Source organism: Pectinophora gossypiella, unplaced genomic scaffold (assembly GCF_024362695.1).
Source record: "Pectinophora gossypiella unplaced genomic scaffold, ilPecGoss1.1 Pgos_38, whole genome shotgun sequence".
NCBI classification, from domain to species: domain Eukaryota; kingdom Metazoa; phylum Arthropoda; class Insecta; order Lepidoptera; family Gelechiidae; genus Pectinophora; species Pectinophora gossypiella.
In genome coordinates, this window is record NW_026063248.1 from 502501 (window position 1) to 508766 (window position 6266).

The 6266-nt window shown below is 46.2% G+C and overlaps 1 pseudogene; it reads right to left on the bottom strand.

Annotated features, from left to right (window-relative positions):
- Nucleotides 1-2288: 2288 nt before the first annotated feature.
- On the bottom strand, nucleotides 2289-5849 carry LOC126381170 (uncharacterized; annotated as a pseudogene).
- Between the last annotated feature and the right edge of the window lie 417 nt (nucleotides 5850-6266).

A 6266-nucleotide genomic window follows, 5' to 3' on the forward strand; every position in this document is an offset into this window, starting at 1 on the left:
TTCGCTCATGCGAGTCCCTCTCAAATCCACCGTCTACAGGTAATACAAAATCGTTTCATGCGGAAAGCCACGGGAGCTCCGTGGTTCCTTCGCAATGAAAATCTGCACATTGACCTAGGTCTGCCAACCATTGCCCAATGGCTTAAATTAGCTTCCAAACGTTTTTTCGATTCTGCTCCGCACCACCCAAATCCCCTGGTAGTTGCGGCTTCCGAATACATCCCGCTTAGGGACGGTACTGAAAAGTATCGGCGTCCGAAGGACGTAATATACGATCCCGACGACCCGATTACTCTAGCCATAGAGGCAGCCAATCAGCTCGCGACACCAAACACTTCAGGACCCCGATACCGACCCCGCCGGCGTGGTCGACGATTTCCCTCATTCAGCGCTTATCGCTATCGACCCACTAGGGTCGATTAATTCTTTCAAATATGTTTCCTCTCAGACGACGCCCTGAGCCGAGGTTCGCGCCCAACTGGGCACCCTCAGGCCTGTTGTCTTAAACGTTGTACCGGGTGAGAGCCTTCAGCGCTCCCCATTTGTCCGGCCGAGTAGTTAATGCCATCTGCGGCAAATCTACAATAAGTCACTTAAAAAAAAAAAAAAAAAAAAGCCCCGTCCCGTAGTCGCTTAACTATTCCCAAGTTGGAATTGTTACGAGCTACGCTTTTATCTAAATTAATTCAACACGTAGGTCTCTGTCTTCAGAAATCTATAGTGTTGGACTCCATACATTGTTGGACAGATAACCAGATTGTTCTAGCATGGATTAATACACCTCCACATGCACTGCAGGTCTTTGAAGGCAACCGTGTATCTCTTATAATCAACTCGGAGCTTCCTTCCTTATGGAATCATATACCTGGATTTTACAACCCGGCTGATTGCGCCTCTCGAGGTTCAACAGCAACAGCCTTAATTAACCATTCCCTGTGGTGGTGTCCACCATGGTTAACTCAACCCCCTGGCCTTTGGCCCCATACGACTGCACTCACTAAACTCAGTGACCTACCTGGCCTTCGGATAAATGTTATGACTAAATCTTCCCCTCCTTGTGACCCTTTGTCTATGATAGAACGGTATAGTTCCTTGCCCAAGTTAATTGGTGTAGTAGGCTTCCTACTCCGATTTATTTACAATACAGTAAATAGGAATTCTCCTATAATTACTCCTGGTTTATCTGCAGACGAACGTAGAAAATCGCTGCATTGCATTATAAAAAAATGTTCAAGCTATTTCCTTCCCTGAAGTGATACTTTCACTATAGAATAACGAACCCATACGTACGGCCATTAGACGTCTTAGTCCCTTCATCGACAATGAAGGTTTATTTCGCGTTGGTGGACGCCTAAGACATTCCGATCTTCCCTAGGAAACTCGTCACCCAATCCTTTTACCTAAAGGTGGTCATTTTTTTTTTTTTTTTTTTTGAGGAAGACTTACGGCCATATACATTTTCTAACATTATAACCAGACAATAACTAAAGGCTAATTACAAGTCTCCACCTAATAGTGGCTAAGTTATTTACCCTTTTACAATTATAAAAATCAAGAATTAAGTAAGTAGGTTAAAGGTAGGTACAAACGTTTGACGTTGTCAAACTAGGGCTAATAAGTCACTTGTGTCTCAAAGAAAGTTTTCGCAATTTTTTGTCGCATCATGGATACTTTAGAACAAAACAAGTCTAGATCGTACTCAGGTGGTAAGCTGTTAAAACTGTCAATAGATCGTATCAAGTAGGTATTATGCCTATAGTTAGTTCTCGCAAAAGGTGCCCATAAAATAGGACGTTGCCTCAAACTACGAATATTTGCGCGTAAATGCAATTTAGACAAAAGTTCCGGACAATCAATAGAACCATTGGCTGTGTTCATTAGAAGTGCTATGTCGGTGACCTTTCGTCTTAGTACTAGCGGTAGGAAATGATATCTCTTGCAGCGTTCCAGATAGCCAGATGTATAGACTCGTGCCTTAAAGTCTAGATAACGCATAAACCGTTTCTGAATATTTTCAACTCGGTTTATATAGGTTTCATATTGTGGATTCTAAACCTGTGATGCGTACTCAAGAATACTACGCACAATAAATAAGCGGCCCAGCGGCCATCGGTTCTCCTCGCCATGTGTCCTGCCCACTGCCACTTCAGCTTTGCAATTCTCCGAGCTATGTCGGTGACTTTAGTTCTCCTGCGGATCTCCTCATTTCTGATTCGATCAAGCAGGGAAATACCAAGCATAGCTCTCTCCATTGCCCGCTGAGCGACACCGAGTCTCCTCACGAGACCCATAGTAAGCGGCCACGTCTCACTGCCGTAGGTCATCACTGGCAACACGCACTGGTTAAAGACTTTCGTCTTGAGACACTGAGGTATTTTGGACGAGAAGATATTCCGCAGCTTCCCGAACGCTGCCCATCCGAGTTGGATCCGACGAGAGAGCTCTTTCTCGAAGTTGGACTTACCTAACTGGATTATTTGCCCTAGGTAGATGTACTGGTCTACAACTTCGAGTGTAACGTTCCCAACCTGAACTGGAGTGGGTGCGACATGGTCGTTGGACATAATTTTTATCTTTGCCATGTTCATGCTAAGACCCACTCGTTGGGATGCGTTACTGAGATGCTCGAGCATGGTGTTCAGGTCTTCCAGGGTCTCAGCCATTAGGACTATATCATCGGCAAATCGAAGGTGCGTCAGGTACTCGCTGTTGATGTTGATGCCAAATCCTTTCCAGTCCAGAAGCTTAAAAATATCCTCCAATGCAGCAGTGAACAGTTTCGGAGAGACGACATCTCCCTGTCTCACTCCTCTCTGCAGTTGGATCGGATTAAAGCTCTGGTTCTGTACTCGAACTGACATAGTGGCATTTTGGTAAAGGTCCCTTAGCACCTCGATGTACCTATGGTCCACTTGGCACCTCTGAAGAGACTGCAACACCGCCCAGGTCTCGATCGAATCAAAGGCTTTCTCATAGTCCACAAACGCCAAGCAAAGTGGCAGATTATACTCTTCGGTCTTCTGTATAACCTGCCGCAGCGTATGGATGTGGTCTATGGTGCTAAAGCCTTTTCGGAAACCGTTCGGGAGGCTGGAAGTCGTCAAACCTGCAAGCGAGACGATTCGTAATGACCCTCGAAAACAACTTGTAGACATGGCTCAGAAGCGAGATAGGTCTGTAGTTCTTCAGTAGGGCTTTATCACCTTTCTTGAAGAACAAGATCACCTCGCTTCCGCTCCATGCCCTCGGCGTTTTGCCCTGAAATATGACGGAATTGAAGAGCCTTTGGAGGACTTTAAGTATTGGCGTTCCGCCCGCTCTCAAAAGTTCTGCTGTGATTCCGTCATCTCCTGCCGCTTTGTTATTTTTGAGTTGTTTGAGGGCCATCCTAATCTCGTACAGGCTGACGTCCGGGATATCTTCAGTGTAGTGTCGGGTAAGCTTGGCTCGAGGGTCTCGAGCCATGCTTTCGCCTGATGTTTTCGTGGAATATAGCTGTCTATAGAAACTCTCAATCTCCCTCAGGATTTCGGGAGTCGACGAAATGATTCTGCCGTCCTCAGTTTTCAGTCTCGCTAGTTGACTTTGCCCAATAGAAAGATCTTTTGCGAACACCTTGGAGCCCTTGTTCCGCTCTATAGCCTCTTTAATACGTTTAGTATTAAATTGGCGAAGGTCGCTCGTCAAAGACTTCGAGATCTGTCTATTAAGTTGTCTATAACGTAAGACATCCGCTGAGTCCTGCAGCCTCATTTCGTGTCTCCTATCCATGAGTTCGAGTGTGTGTGCGGAGAGTTTCTGCGTTTTGGTACGGCGGGTTCTAAAGTGTTTAGAGCCTACCGTACGGACAGCATCCACCATCAGGTCGTTTATATCGTCCACGTCTGCGCAGTTCTCAAGGTACTCGAAGCGGTTTTGAAGCTCGAGCTGAAAGCGCTCGGAGTTTTGGATCTGGGCTGGCGCCGGTCGGAGCGTGGATTTTATCAGTCGCGATCTTTCTAGCTTGATATTGATATTCAATGTGCCTCTTACCATGCGGTGATCGCTTCCCGTCTTAACGGCATTGATCACAGAGACATCATTGAATATGTGCTTTTTCGTCGACATGATAAAATCGATCTCATTTTTATACCTGCCACTGGGACTCATCCAGGTCCATTTGCGGGTCGCGGGTTTCCTGAAGAAGGATTTCATCATATAGAGGTTCTCCTTCTCCATAAAGTCCGCCAGCATCCGGCCTCTGGTGTTCCGGACCCCAAATCCAAATTACCCCACTTTCGTCTCGTTACCGCAACGCTTCCCCAACCGTGCATTAAAGTCCTCCATCACAATCGTGTAGTGGCTTTTATGGCTATGCATGGCTTTAGAAATCTCCTCATACATAGCCTCCACTTCGTCATCATGGTGTCCCGAAGTGGGAGCGTATACCTGGATGACAGTCAGCGAATATCGCGATGATATTCTGAGTACCAGGTACGCTACCCTGCTCGAAACACTACCGATGGTCAACACGTTGTTGACTAGGGACTTGTGGACGATAAACCCGACACCACCCATGGACAGTTGTTCGCCCTCCCGGAAGTACAGCAAGTTAACGGAGTTCAGAGTTATCGTGTCCTCGCCCTTTCTTCGGACTTCAGACAACCCTATGACATCCCAGTGTAACTTGCTGATAGCTTCTTCCAACTCGGTAAGCTTCTCGTCGGTCCTCAGTGTGCACGTGTTATATGTTGCCAGGTACAGTCGTCGTTGGTGGTAGCCGAATCCAGCCCGGAGATTCTTCGCACCCCCTGCCCCGCCGTTACCGTAGCCGCTACCGTAGCCACGGACAGCGGGGCTGCCGGGGACTGGGGGCCGTTTTTTAAGTGTTGAGGTCATATTGGGGGGATTTGGATCATAAGCCCACCGCGCTGGTCCAGTGCGTGTTGGTGGGTCGCCAGAGCCTCTTTCGTTGAACAGCAGGATGTACCGCATGCAGGCGAGGTTGGCTTGGGCTCCGAAAGATGTCATTTGGAGCCCCTTACATCCCTTTGGAGCCCCTCATTTACCTATGAGGAGCTCACTACAATATTTGCAAAGATCGAAGCTGTCCTTAATTCACGTCCGTTATGCTCAATGTCCTATGATGACCCTAGTGACCTAGATATATTAACACCCGGCTATTTCCTTATCGGCGAACCCTTAAATGCTTTACCTGAATACCCATTACGTGATACAAATATGAATAAGATAACCAGATTTCAATTAATTCAACAAATGTCTCAACACTTTTGGAACAAATGGCACTTCCAATGCCTTTCTAATTTACAAGCCCGCCAGAAATGGACATATTCCAGCAAGCCTTTACAGGAAGGTGAACTAGTCTTGATTAAGGACGATAACGTCCACCCCCTTCAATGGCGACGTGGTCGCATTGTAAAAATATACCCTGGAGATGACAACATTTATTTATTTATTTATTTATTCATTCATTTATTACATTTGCAACATAACAGAAATCCATACCGTTACAAACAAGTAAACAACAACAACAACAACACAACAACAACATAATCCGAGTAGTTGATGTTAGGACCCCCTCAGGCGTTATTTCTCTTCTCGGAGTTTGTTGAGAGCGGACGTGTTTTCTGTCCTTCCTTTGCTAATTTTTAATTTTTGCTTAAACGCTCGTGGCCAAGTTTAGACATCGGTGCCTCCTTGTTCAACCTAGGGAACTTCCCATTTGACACGGCGGCCATCTTTAACTCTGTCGGATCTCTCACTCGGGCTTGGTGAACGTGCGGCGATTTCTCGAACATCGGTGGCTCCTTGTTCTTCCTGAGATACATACCATTGAACGCGGCGGCCATCTTGCAGTGGTGTCGGATCTCTCCCTCATACTTGAAAGTAAGCTGATTCGCGTTGTGTGACGTATTGGCTGATTCGCAACTTTACAGTGAGTCTATATATATTAATTTTATAAATTTTGTAATTTTAAAAAGTCCTCTGCTTTACTCGAAGATCGAACCAGCGACTGAGGGATTGTGAGTCTGCCGCTTGCCGCTTGCGCTGTCAGTGTTGAACGCACTGACGCGAAATTACTCATCGCTACCTAGACTAGAGGCGGCACAAAGTTGGTCACATTTGGAACCAGAGGCGGTACTAGATTGGACAAAAGGCGGTGATAAGTTATGAATAAGCCTGAATGACTTTTAACTGATTTTTAAGGGATTTAGGTAGCAATAAAACAGCACCGTGTTCGACATAATGACGTGTAATGCCAGAAC